The 14434-nt window shown below is 39.3% G+C and overlaps 1 protein-coding gene across 8 annotated transcripts in view; it reads right to left on the reverse strand.

The window, feature by feature from the left end:
- DENND2B (DENN domain containing 2B) overlaps nt 1–14434 on the reverse strand; it is a 197401-nt gene that overhangs the window by 84764 nt on the left and 98203 nt on the right. Inside the window, exon 1 of one of the 8 annotated variants that reach the window (XM_068945015.1) lies at nt 9577–9748. The exons of the other annotated variants lie outside the window; for them this stretch is intronic. The gene's annotated coding sequence lies outside the window, so the exon portion shown is untranslated. Of the gene's footprint in view, nt 1–9576; nt 9749–14434 lie in introns of those variants that run through there. 8 annotated transcript variants of the gene reach the window in all.

Raw genomic sequence — 14434 nt, forward strand, 5'->3', positions numbered from 1 at the left:
TTGTACCATTTTATCAAGACAAACTAATCTGTTTCAGAGTAACAATAATAAAATCAGAACCAGCTGTGACCTAAATAAGTTAGTTTGTGCAGTCAGAAGACTAGACACTTATTATTACTCTCTCCAACATTTACAGAGATCTGAAAAAAAAGCTATAGAAATTTCTCCTTTCAGGAGCTATAAAATTCATTGAACTAAAATAAGCATTTGGTTTTCCCAGTAATTGAGTATAAAGAATATTTCTCAAGAAAGATTTGAAGGTATGCATTTTCATTCATTAAACTGCTTATAATATCCATCTTCAGCTGGATCCTAGGATGATGTAAATCAACAGAGTTCCAATAAGGTCACTAAAGCCACACTAATTCCAGGGAATTGCGGATCAAACTCTAAAATTTCTTCTGGAAATTTGTAAGATAAAACGTTAAGAAATCCTCAGTTATCAATTTTAAAATTAGTTCATATGACACTACAAATTCATACTATTTTATAATTAATAACTGATCCCCATTTTTCAATAAGGAACTTCTCCTTAGCAACAGATTGCATAAAAATGATCATTTGAAACACTAATTCAGATATCTAGTGTTAGCACTCCATTGGAAAGAATAGGAAAGCTCACACCATTCTGGCATCTTGTTAGGCTGTTAGGTTACTAATCAAACAAAATGGATGTGTTCAGATTTCAGAATGAAAAACTGCAGTTACTTTTGTAAGTGAACGTTGAAAAAATAGTAAATCCTGGCTGGGGCCCGGGGGGGGGGGGGGGGGGGGGGAGGAGAGGGTTACTGTGTGTGCTCATATGAGCTCATCTATGTCCATATCTTCAACCAATGTAAGCCTCCAAACAGTTGGAAGGTAAGTGAAATAAGAAATTCAAAGTACAAGATATAATTTATCAGATTCTTGCATTTTCAAAAAGGGCATTTTCTCCCATGCAAGTGTAATTTCTCACCAAATTAAAAAACAGCATTTGCACTTTTGCATTCAGATTACAAGTAGATTATATGAGTAGAAATCAAGTCTGACCCGTAATAATTTAGTATATAGGAACAAAAACGAGGATGCACATTTTTCCAACTGAAAAAGAGGTTCACCTCTTGCTCATGTTCACGTGAAAGCAGAGCCTCATATAGTCACACTGTAACAGAGCAGTTCAGCAGCACAGAAAAGCCCCTCGATTTAGGACCAGTTCCTACAGGCTCTTAGTCAGCATGAGGATGAATATTGGAACCCATCCTTCACAGAGCAACTTAAATTGACAGTGAACCACACTATTAATCTGCTAACTGGAATCAAATTTACTATGCACATTTTGATGTTCTGCTACTGAGAATGGATTTAATAGTCTGCTATATTATTAATTTCCACAAAACTACCTAATTTGACAATGTAGGCAGAGAAGAGAAAATGCAAAGAGAACAACAAAAAGTCAAACCAGGGCCAGTGTTTTCATTATCACCGCTATTGTTACCTGTACAAAACAAGTCCCTCTGAAAAAGGTTCAATACCAGCAGCTCCAGGTAGCTGGTGCAACCTCGCGCCGCTGTAAGGCACAGTTTGCCAGGAAGTAGTCCAATAGACAAACAGAAAATCACTCTCCTTCCTCCATCAGACACATGCCTGTGAAAGCTCGCACTACTAATCAGTATTTTCACACAAATAAGAACTGAAAGAACTACTGCACTACAACAATCTGCAGTACAAGAGTCATGCCTCTTCACATGCAAAGAAGCACTGGAGTAATTTGGAGAGGACCACAAGACAGCAATGACTGAGCAATGTGGAGGGACACTTTCCAGTGACTTTTTTCCCCCTCTATCTATAGAAGAACTAGGAATAATTTCCTCTGCGCTTTTCTCCAAAAGCGCAGAAATTGGAAGTCCAATTTCTGCTCTCAAACACTACCAGCAAGTGGTTTGGTTGCATTTTGACAAGAGAAACAGAGACGCAAAGATTCAACATCATTTGCTTGTGACACTGTGCCATTTCCTTTTGTTTCTCTGCCCCTACACGACGTCCTCACTGCTGAGTTCCCTCCTTCACTGCAAAGCGCTAACAGTGAATGCTCAAGGACAAATTCAGGTAGCTAGACTGCTCTGGCTGGGTTACTACATGCTTAGCATGAGAGCCAAATGCACAACCATCACTAAAATATGTGGCATGTGTTGCTTATCTGAGGCAACCCAAGAGTAATCCATGTATTGATGATATTTTGAGTTTTAAAATTTTCTTTTCAAGTACAAATGTTCATCAAGGCTTGGACAACTTCCTTACATGCTACATTAAGGAAGATGGATCCTTTGTTATATTAATTGTTTGGGGAGTAGAAAAGGACTTTAAAATCAAGGTCATTGTTACTCCTCCTAACCAAGAATCACAGGAACATAAGATCAGACAAAAAGGAACCTCCTGGACCACCAAGTCCAGACCAAATTTTGTTTGGCAGTAAGCCTTTCTATTGTAATATATTCTGCGCTTTAGCAGATTAAACAGTTTATTGCAAGTCTCTACATACAGGAGATAACTGCAGATTATATTTAATTACCTTAAATCTAAATAAGCATTTCTGGTGAGTAAAGGAGATGAACTTTTCACACCTGATGCTGAACATACAGTAGTAAGGTGGTTTTCAAGCTGATTCAATTTGGTAGTGAAGTAAGAAGTAAAACCTGTCGTATCTTGCCTCTCGCTCTGAAATAAAAGTGATATAAATGCCAACACAATAACCACCCTGCCATAAGACACTTTATTATTTTTGAGCTCTTACCAGGACTATAGCTCAAAATTCCCAATAACTTGCACTCTGAATAACTTATTCTCTTCATTGTTGACTCTGGGATTGTAACAAAAGAAAACAAAAGATACTTTCCAAACTAAAAAGTGAATTTGCGTAATAAGACTACTTGAAATAGGTTCACTCTCAAGAACGTATGCTAGTGATGAAAAAGTCCCAGCACTTACGAAGAGTGAATCAAAAAAAAATCAGTCCAAGTGGATGAATGTGATGAAATGTTTAAAGATGGAAAAAAATCAGAAACATAAATATTTTTCTGCATGTACTTTTCTGATAATTTTTTGTCAGGGCATTTTGATATTTGCCGTTTAAATAAAAATTGAGACCATATCAGATACAGAACTAGGCACTAGGTCTGTGAAACAACAAAAAGGTTCACGTTCTATGTGACAATTTAAAAAGTTCTAATTTCTGTGCTCTCAAGAAACATCAAGTTAACAAGAAGGATCGTGGGACACACCAGTGAGAGGATGCCATGATGAATTTCTACAAATAAAAATCTCTCCGAGTTCTGAATCTTGATAAAGAGAAGTACATAGGAACTCAACTAATTGCAATTAAATTGTGGTTTTATGACTTATAAGCAAAGTCTGAGGTATACTAGTATAACTCAGGAGTCAATCGGCTTAAGTAAATTATGTGAAATGGTAACTATGCTCTACGATTGTACAAAACCCTGCAAATAAATAAAAGCTGATGAGTCAGATCCTAATACTTGAATTAGATTGGATTTGTAAAGCAAAAGACAGCAACAAAATGTGCCAGTGACAGATACTATTGATCAGTCAAGGTGCACTAGGTACATGCCTTTGTCAATAAATTTCTAAGGGTAAAGAAGGTAACAGGAAATTGTGAAATAATCTAGACTGAGAGGTCTAGACTCTGTGTTGCTCTGGATTTATGGCAGTCGTCTGCTCTGTTACAAGGCAAATGCAGCACAGTTTTTAAACACTGCCATGTTTAAGGCTTCTTCTCAAATGATTACCTAAAACACAGGGAATCAGGCACAGAAGATTAACTAGTCTGCACTGTACCTTGTATCACAAAGCTCAGCAGCTGACTGCACATGGAAAAAATCAAAAGCAGGAACTGAAGTATTAGAGACAGCCGTTCACTCTTTTCTATTGAAGTACAGCGCACTAGTTTCATAGGACCATCCCTCATTTCCTCCACAAAGAAATAATATGAATCAAAATTGAAAAATGAAAGCCTCCCTCACAGTTACTCTTTTCCTATGACATATTCTGACTAATAACTTATGCAGTAGAAATTTCCAGTGTTATGTCTCCACTTTGTCTTATTTTTTATCATGTTCTGGAAATTATTCAGGGTGATTTGGTCTTACCTGCCTTTAAGATCTTAGTTTTTTTCCTTAGAGGGAGGGTGGGAACACAGCAAATGATAGCATTCTCTTAAATCAGGCAGAATGCACAAGCACGGATTTGTTTGTTTAAGAACGACCAGTCCTTGAAATTTGCTCTTTAACCGCATGTTTAAACACGATTGTTCAAAATCCCAATGTGCATGGATGCTCTCAGCTTTGCTTTTTCAAAGTACAAGTAATTTTTCAGCATTGTTTATCTGCCCTGGAATCTCACAATAATAAACTCTTTGGAACCAATTCTGTTAGAGCTTCACAAGTATTCTAAACCTATACACACACAGTTTGGAATGGGTTATAAAATGATTTTATAAATTGTGACATTTAGTTTTTAACTCCTCATCTGAGGCAATTCTCGGTTCAGGAACTTCTAAGCCTGGAATTCTGGTTTGGAAAAGCTGTTGTAAAATAGGTTCACTCCTTTTCTACTGTCACCAGTCAGAATATACTATGAGGTCATAGCATACTTTATTGAAATATTCTATAGGCAAAGAGAAAAAGAACTGAACTGAAAGCCAGAAAATCACGAGTCCTGACCGTACACTAATGCAGAATACCACCAAGCTTTCCCTGCTTTACATATAAATTAACTTTTAGGTCTCACAAAACCTCATCAAATAGACTTAGAAATAAATATGTAACAGAGAGAGAAAAAAATGGGAACCTAGGACTCCATCCCCCATCTTTAAGAACCATTCTAAATTTCATCCACTCGAACAAGCTGTTTTCAGAATAAATACATCTGCTATTTGCCTTTGCTGCCTGTATTCACAAGGATGCATTTTCCTTCCAGATCCACCAGTTTAGCTCTGGTCCTCAGCTTCTACTGCTGTAGATGTCATGTAACCTATCAGTCAGCAGGTGCCAAATTCCTCTTTAGTGGCTGCTTTATCTATAGGTTAAAGTACTTCACTATCCCAAGGAGCAGAGTACTAGAGATCTGAGACCTGAAGTGCTGTCAATGTCCAGTCAGGTCTTTCTGTATAGATTTGCTTTTTTCCGTTTTCTTTTTTCAAAAACTAGATCATTTATTTAACACAGAGAGAAAGCATCCTAAAAGAGCAGGTTATAAAACTGAAAACTGTTATCCGTCTGGAATGAAACAGGCATTCTTAATTTCTGTCTTCATTTCAGCTACTAACATCACAATACAGCAAGTTTGAGGCCTGAGACATTTGGACCCAGCAAGAAAATAAAATATGTCACGACAGGATAACACCAAAGTGATTTAAAAGATGTGAAAATACCTGCGCTGCTTCTGCAGTTACTGCACTGCACAGGGGAAAAAGATCCCAGCACAAGGAAGCGCCTGCAATATTTGTCTCTGAACGCAGGACAACATCACCCCCGCCTGAAGGCAGCCTATCTGACCCCAAGCACTTGAAATCTGTGTTGCAAAGGCAGTTCACGTTTAATTTGGGCTCTGCGGGGCAGGGAAAGAAGGAGTAATTCTGATTTTAAACTTTGTCTTAAGAGTGTTTAGACTTCTGAGCGGTCTCTCATCTGATCACTTGCTGGGTGCCATGCTTTCATCAAGACAACCGAAGCAACAAAGCAACTCAGATCAACTTTGTGCAAGCAAAAAAGCAGAAAGAGTGGCATAATGTAAACGCATGCTAGATTACACGGCTCTCAGAAAGCTCATCTGTCCTCATAATGGCACTTTTTACACATCTGTTTCTATTATAATTAAAGATGAAGCAGTCTGGCAGCTTTTTGTTTGTTACTGTATTACCCTTACAATGATATGACTAGAGAAATGCACTCTTGCTCTTCATCGTTAGCTTAGTTTCACAAGTTTTAGCCTCTGTTCTTTAGAAGAGAAGTTAAAAGGGACAATTTCTATCTAGCTAGAGCTCTGAAGGTCCGAGCCCTAAAACTCTGACTATTTATTTTTTCCAAACGTGCCAAGAGCATAATAAAAGATATTACCTCCTTCTGCAAACTTCCCTGTCACTTAGTTATGAGACTAAGCCCAGACAGTTCTCTCTCTCTCCCACCCTTATATTTACCTTCATTGCAACCTTTGAAAATGGCCAAAACAGTTTTCCTAACAAAACGAACATATTTATTTTTTTAAAAAAAGAACACCATCAAGATTCACAACAGACTTCGTAATGGGGAACACTAGTAATTATCCATTAGAAAATATGGCTTTTATGTAAACAACTACAAGAACAAGATTAGAACCAGGAATTTTTTTCAGCACCTGAAAAAGCAGAAAAGAGAAGCAGCAGCTGACAAGAGAAGTATGATCAGCGGAGATGCTGAAGCCAGGGAGAAGGAAGGGAACACATGAACACTTGCTGCTTTCTCAGATACCAGAAATAGGTGTGCAAGGGATGTGCAATACTTGGTCTGTCGAGCGCAAACCTGCTTGGTCTGCCTTCGCCAGCACGGCTAGCAGAGAGAGACACAGACACAGAGCTGTGGCCCAGGGCAGTTGTGTGAGGACAGAGCGAGGGCTCAGGCAGCGTTTCAGAAGGTGCCATCCCTGCCGTGCACATACCATGCCCGACAAGGACGTATAGGTGCTGTACTGACACCCTTCTTACACCCAGCCAGCATACTCGACAGACTGCAGCTGCGCTCCTTAACGTACACAGACATACTTCATATTTTACTGACATTATGGTGAGAGGAACAAAAGAACGTAACTGCAGATAAAAACATCCAATACACATTCAGAGTTTACCTTCTGTGTGCCAACTGAGTACGTAACGCGCCCGCACTTTGGAGGCTATATTCTGCCTCTCCAGGAGGACAGATTTGAAGGATTACACCTCTTATCATTGTAATTTTATTTAGAGGCTCTGACCTTATGGCATGCAAAATAGATTCTAGCTTGATATATTTTACGGCATGCATAGATTTGTACAGATTAAGAAGAAATGGAATACTTTGCTTGAATTCAAGAGGGAATTTTATTTCAATGTCACTGATGGCCCTTTCTCATTCACTTTCTTCAAGTATTTATGAATTAGGGTTTGATTTTCTTCTCACTTATGTCTACACAAATCAAGAGCTACCAAAGAGAAGTTGCTGAAGCTACAAACTGATGCAAAACTTGTTATTAGAGGATGATTTATGGTATTGAACTGGAGCCACTATGCTATGGAAAGCACAGTTTCAGTTTAAATAACAGAATATTCACTGAAAAATCAATTATGTTACCATATCTGACTGTTAATTGTGTGCTTTGTTCTACATTGTTTAAATAAGCCAGCAAAACAAGGAAGTCGTGCATAGCCATAACTGAGTGTCATATGAAAGCCTCTGTCAGCCAAGAGTTGCCAGGTTTTTTTTTAGCTGAATGCAAATTTGAAAAATTCTTTGATCTATTTATTCCCCATCTTTTGGCAGACAAACGCACAAAAAAAAAAAAAAGGAGAAAAAAGCCAAAGTATGATTTGTGATTCCTGTTGCTATCATACTCATCTACATAATAGTCCAGTCAAGGCCACATTTAACTTAACCAAAGGCTGCATCTGGCCCTAATTTGGAACAAGTTCACTGGATACTAACAAAGCACTGATCAGCCAGTCCTCAAGCACTGAGCGCACCAATATTCCAAAACATGAGCTAAAGGGAAACTTTCCAAAGGATTCGAGCTTGGTTTCTCTCTGCTCTTTACAAAGATTTTACCATAGATGTAAACAGGAGCAGACTTAGGTCAGGGAAAGTCACTCATGACATCTTTCCTCACCATGATCAAGGGTAATGCAAAAGTATACATTACCCACCAAGCTGAAATGAGCCTCCCAGACCATTTCACCCCCACATCTGCAAGAGCTGTGGGATCTCAAGCCTAAAGTTGGAATCAGGACAATATCTGGGGGATTCATATAACCTTTATAAATATTTCATTCTCACAGGGCCTTGGCTTCTTATAAAACTGTGGATTTAGTTTTACACTCTTCTGTTGGCCTATTAGGTTTTGTAAGGAGTTGGCCAATATATCTTTATTTTTCCTATTTTCTCTGGGAATTTGCAAATATTATAACCCAGAGGATGAAAATGATGCGTTTCCACTGACATGGAACAGGAGCACAGCACAGTAATAACTGCAAGGCTACTTAATACACAGTGCACTAGAGCAACTAAAAGCAACTACACATTCTTTCTATTGCTCATCCTTTCCTTCCAGGGCAAAGCCACAGACAGACCATTTGTCCCTAAAGGAAGATACATAGATGGCATCGGGCAAAGCATCAAGAAAATGAAAATGATTTGCAAGGAACGAGGCAGCACCAGCATGTGTGTGCAAGGCAGCAAGCAAAAGTAACTAGCAACATTTATAAGATCATCAGCTGTGAAAGTATTTGCTGGCTAAAGACTACGAAGGCTAACAACAAGCTCATTGCAGTAATCCATGGACTCTCAGCTAATGTATGTTTGGAGCAACAAATTGAGGTCCAGAATCTGACCCTACATTACCTCCCTCACAGCCACAGAGAGTTTGGCCCACAATACTGATTTCTTTAAGAAGCACAAACCTGTAAGACTTCTGCTATTTTCAATGGAAAAAAACCTCAAGCTGTCTCTAACCCCAGAAAGTAAATTGCTTAGAACATATTTAAAAAAAAAAAAACCCACACAAACAGGCATCAGAGCCAACACAACATTAAAAAGCACGCCAGCAGCACTGCATTTGATTCTGGGCTCCCATCTCAACACAATTAGCCAATATTTAGAAAAGGACAGTCACTACCAGCCAACAAATTCAGCCTAGGTATAAATAAAGATGGCGTCTCTCTAGTGGACTAACACTTTCCTTACAATACAACCAAATTTAGCTCAGTATGTCCAAAGCACGCACCCTAAGTATACAGCAGTAAGGGCTGTCACTCCTCATACACACCAGCATACTTCCAAGGTGCATCTGGAGAGAAAGAGGGCAACGGCAGAATGCATGGGGAATACTTCTGCATAACTTACTTAGAAATCATCTTCAAGAAGTAAGATTAAAAAAAACAAACAAACAAGATTCTCATCAGATTACACAAGAAACATGCATTTGGCCAGGCAGAGAAATTAGGTCCTGTCTGAGAGCCACAGAGTCTGGGAGGGAAGGGCGTAAATCAAGTCGTAGCCCTATAAAGGCCCTCGTTTCTATACCTACACAGAGCTGCAATCTCTGAAATTAAAGCTATTGCTATCACTAGCTTTAGCAAGCAGAAAGCTGGTGTTAAATTCCCGCATATGAGCAGAAATGCGATAACGAATATCAAGCATGCCTAACTACAAAAGTGATTACAGGAAAGAACATTAAAGAAAACACTTCTACAATATTTCATGCCCCTTTTGCTTCTGCTTTATTTCTCTTCCTCCTCTCATGTCTCTGACAAGCATGCCACTATCCATCACTGCAAGCACTTCAAACCGATTCCAAACTTACTCAGTTGTTCTCTCCTGTAAAATTCCTGAAGAATGAACATGGAGGAATTCCACTTTCAGTCCCTCGTGCCTTGCTGTGTCCTCTGTACTTCCTGAAAACCTGCTACCTTACTTCTCAAGCAGCAAACGACATACAGTCTGACTGCATTTGTCAAACCTCTATCCCTTTGTATGCTTAAAGGGAGGAAACTAACATTAATGTTTAACAAGACTAACACTAACAAAGCCTTTCTCCGCAATCTGACGTGCTGATTTTGAGCGGACAGGTGTGTTAGGAATCTGGCAAGCCAAAAGTTTCCTGATGGTTGCCCAGGACTTGGAAAAATTCTGTTTTTTATTGTTGGTTTAACTGCAGGAAACAATAGTTTACAATTCATTCTTCAACCTTTGAACTGAGGCAATCTGGCTGTATATTACTGACCAGTGAAATCGTGCAAGCTGTATTAGTTACACCAAACCACAAACACACAGAAATATTGAACAAGCCTGCCAAACTGAACACACATATCTTGAAGTCTAGGGAGGAAAGGAAGAGGTTAAAAATCCACATTAAAATGCCTTCAGGTCTCTTCCAACAGTCTCAAAAGGACACAGCCTACCTGCCATCTCCTCTATTTGCCTACATTGACATGAAGTGGTTTTCCAAACCAGCAGCAAATCAAGGGGGTAGAAGTTTCAAATGAGAGCAATCTGCTTACTGTGCACTGTACTGAATTGCCTGTACTGATGAGTCCCCCTTACGGCCTCACCTACTGTAGAGGCACTGCTGCTTCCCTGGGAAAGTCCCTCTATACAGACAAAAAAAGGTGAGTTGACTGGAGTTACGTAGGCTGGGATAACATAAGAGGATTAACTAACACTTCCCATCCTGGAACACTGTCAGTACCACCCCATCCCACTCCACAGCGGTCCCGTGCATGAGCCATCCAGCTACCTTCCAGGCTCCATTAGAAAAATCTTCCAAGACTTTCCAAGCAGGATTTGTAATATAAAACATTTCTGTGCTACTGCCACTTGACTGGCTTCTGTTTTCAGGGTTAAAATCCTAAAGAAATTACCTGAAAAAAGGCTCTGAGAAATTCTGATGCAAAATGGGCTTATTCTATGAATCCAAAATGCAAAATACCATTTTCCTTTATTAGCTGCTGTTAACTGTTTAGCATAAAAACATATTCATTGTATAGTCACAGCAGTGCGGATGGCATACACTAAGTTGCCCTGCTTTGCAATGCTAACATTCTCTCATTAAATCTAAGAGGAGAACAAAACAAATGAATCTTTTTCTGCAGGGTTTTCTACAGCTTCCTCATGATAAAATATTAACATACATAAAAGCTCACCATTAATACAGCAATCATAAAATATTTCCTTTGTTTTTCTACTAACTCTTTTCCAGATGGATTTTTGGCAGTGCTTGATAAGCAACATTTGGGCACCCTGGACAAATTTCCTATACCTGGATAATAACAAACTCCTAAACATATTCAGTCTTCCCAAATAAGTCAGGTTGTCACAGGAGCTGACACTCCCATTGACTTCAATGGAATTTTATGAATTCACTCAACAAATTTAAAAAAAAAGGTAGCAATACTTGGCTATCGGGAATAGCTTACCTCTTACAATCATTATATTTAGCTGTGCTTTCCAAGCAGAAGACCATCCTACAAGATGCATGAACCAGCTGCACTGTGGTCAACAGCTTCAGTGGATAGATCTTTATAAAATTCGCTTGTGGTGGTCCTCTATTTTGAGGCCTAGTTTCATGGCCAGTTTTATACACTGGGGGTGGCCAAAATGCAGAGTCACATCTAATGCAAAAGATAAAGATGGATGACCCAGATGTCCTCTATATAGCTAAAGCCTACATACCCACTTTTGCAAGTTCTTGGCTTTATGTGGATAGCGGCACTATGATAACGAGACGTGTTGCTCTCGGACAGAGGGCCAGGCCTCAAGCCAGCTGGGCTCTGTCCAAGACATCTCACTGAAACATTCTCTTGCTCTAAGTCTCCTAGGCAATATGGGCATTTTTTGCACATACACACTGTAATAATATGGACAGAGCCTAACTATGTGTATTTTCATTAGCTCTTATTTTCCTGCTTGCAGGAAAATACTTTGCTTTTAAAGGGCATTTACTGTTCCTCTTCCTCAAGGGCCAAAACAAGGGTGACACTCAGTGTGGAGACCGAATCAAGCATTTGGCTAATGCCCAGTTACCTTACACAATACTATCTGGTGAATAGTTATTCTACTATCTACAGGATAAAGTCTGTGAAACGAATGTGAGAATGCTATGTCAATTCATTTCTTGCTCCGGCTTCCTGGACAAACAGTTTTTTTCCAATCAGGGAAAAACCACAAAATAATTCTTTCACTTATCTTTATTTCAGTATGTTCAAATCTTCCTTTGAATCCTACTCTTTACCAAATGTTGTTGCATTTCCTTTGAATTTTCTGTTCTGTTCAAGTGGAAAATATCTTTTTAGGATAACTACACAGAGCAGGGAACTGGTAAGAGAACACACAGTCTTTCATTTCTAAACCACGGATTCAAATCCTGACTGATTAGGGCACTGAACAGGAATTGTTCTCCCATAATGATGGCTTTTCAATGGCTTAAGTGTAAAGAGACCAGATATGCATAGAATATGAACCATCAGTAGTAATGGTCATGACTTGTATCTTTGTCGGTCTTTCCAGTGAGATTGCCAGCCTCTTCCTGGTCCAGGAAGCAACAGGATTTTCATTCCTAAGAACAAGTTCCTTCAGAAAAAATGAAATACTGGCACTGTGATGTAAAAATGTCTTGCATGCCACATCCTGGGGCACGTCTGGGATGTTCCTTATGGACTTAAGTGTCACTTTTTATCACTGCCCTGAAACAAATTTAAGTAAGACTCCTGCTTCTATTTGCTGATGCTGGAGTGATAGGGACTTCCATAAGGGCTTTAGTAAATACCTTGCTCATTGCCCTTGTTCACTAAATTTCAGAGCAGTAAAAGCACTAGAAAGAAATCAGAAACATTTCCAAATCCATGCTGTTCTAAGAACTTGCTGCAAAAATATATAACAGGTTAGTTCAAACCTTAGTCCTACTGAGTACACTAACGCAAAACCAGAAATCATCAGTGATGAAACAAGTAAAGATTGCAGTGTTACTCTAAGTAGTCCTTGTACTGGACTAGTAGACAGTTAAAAACTCTACTTTTGGTCTTATTTGTCAGCTACAATCCTCTGCTTCTTAAAATACATGTTATATTTCACCTTTTATATTATTTTTCCATGTATTTAGCAAACATAAACACTATTAGAAAAGATCATTTTAATGATGATGTATGATTTGCTGCATATCAAAGGCAGAGTAAAGTATTCAAAGTGCCGTGAGAATTAAATTACACTGGGAAGTAATTTGCCAGGATACATTCCTCCAGGCTTCAAGTAATAATCAAGCAAACTTGATCTGAAGCTACATGACACAAAATGCATCAAAATTCTTTTTATTTTTGTTCTTAAAAATCTGTGCATGTGGGAGGGATATATTAACAGAAATTCCAACTAGGAAAAAGTGAGAGATTCACTTGACTGACAAGTTCATTTAAAGTAAGCAATGCTTTTTCCTGAACTGACAAAATTTAAAATTCAGATGAAACAAAATAGCCAACAACAGAGATGAAAGAGCAAAATCCCCCATCTTGGGGGATTTGGGGCCTACTTTTGGCTCAAAAGTAGGTCCATTTTTTCCAATCCTTTCTCTTGATCTAATAAAAAGCTATTAGGTCTTCTTAAAACCATTCTTCCTTCATACCTTTAAAACACTGTGGTTACAAGAATATTTCTGCAACCCTGCAAAAGCGATTTCAAACATACACAGCCTGAGCTACCTCCCCAGACGTCACTTCTGAACAGGACAAGAGAGGGGAACAGAGAAGGCATCGGGATGAAATTCACTCCTCACACCACAGGAAATCAGAACCCGACCACAGCTTCTTACAGAGATAAATGAGAGCTATGAAGTTCAAGTCTGTGTTCAAGCTTTCCCCAGTTTCAGGGTCACTCTTACCAATGCTTTGACTTGTTCCCATTGCTGATGTTTCTGTTCCTGATAACTGAGCACCCTCCTACCTCCCATGGCCCAGCTCTGAGCAGAGCCGCCAGGGCTCTGTGTCCCAAACACACCTCTGACTTTACACTGTAAAAACTGCTTTATGTTCTTTTCTAAATCAAACGTAACTCTGTTGGGAACTGACCTTCTGAAAATTTGTCAGCTGTACAGTTCAAGCTGTTTCGGCTTTTAAGAGTACAATACTTGCTAAGAGATTTCACGTCAATTATTCTGTTTCCACAGTTGTTTGGCTGATGCTTATTTGTATTGTTTTCTAGATCTTAATGGCTTAAAAAGAAAAAAGCAACATCTCGTCATGGCTCCAATCACTTGACATATTGGTCATTCCTAGCAGACTTTTATTAATCCCCTTATCTTCCTATTCTCAAGCTCTCTATCAAAATATTAAAACCTGATTCTCTCTTCAAGCAACAAACGAGCAATTCCTATGGATTTTGTATCACAAATTCATAGAGAGTTAAAAAGAGTCTCACTAGTATTTCTTACCAGGCAGTAGACAAATACTTTTGGCAGGAAATACTTTTGGTGTCTCCGCAGTTCAGTGCCTCCTTGCCTTAAGCCTGGCTGAGCTGCAGAAAGCTGTGGCGGGTGGGGGCCGGCGACGCTGCCCTTCCTTGTGCGCTCCCCTGCACCAGGCACGCGGCGAGAGCACGTTAGCTGCTCCCACGCAGAGCTGAACTCGCACCGCGCGCCCCTGGAAGCCCTACCAGGCAAAGTCCCCGAGGGCTGTGCT

The sequence above is a fragment of the Struthio camelus genome, chromosome 5, assembly GCF_040807025.1.
Source record: "Struthio camelus isolate bStrCam1 chromosome 5, bStrCam1.hap1, whole genome shotgun sequence".
Lineage (NCBI taxonomy): Eukaryota > Metazoa > Chordata > Aves > Struthioniformes > Struthionidae > Struthio > Struthio camelus.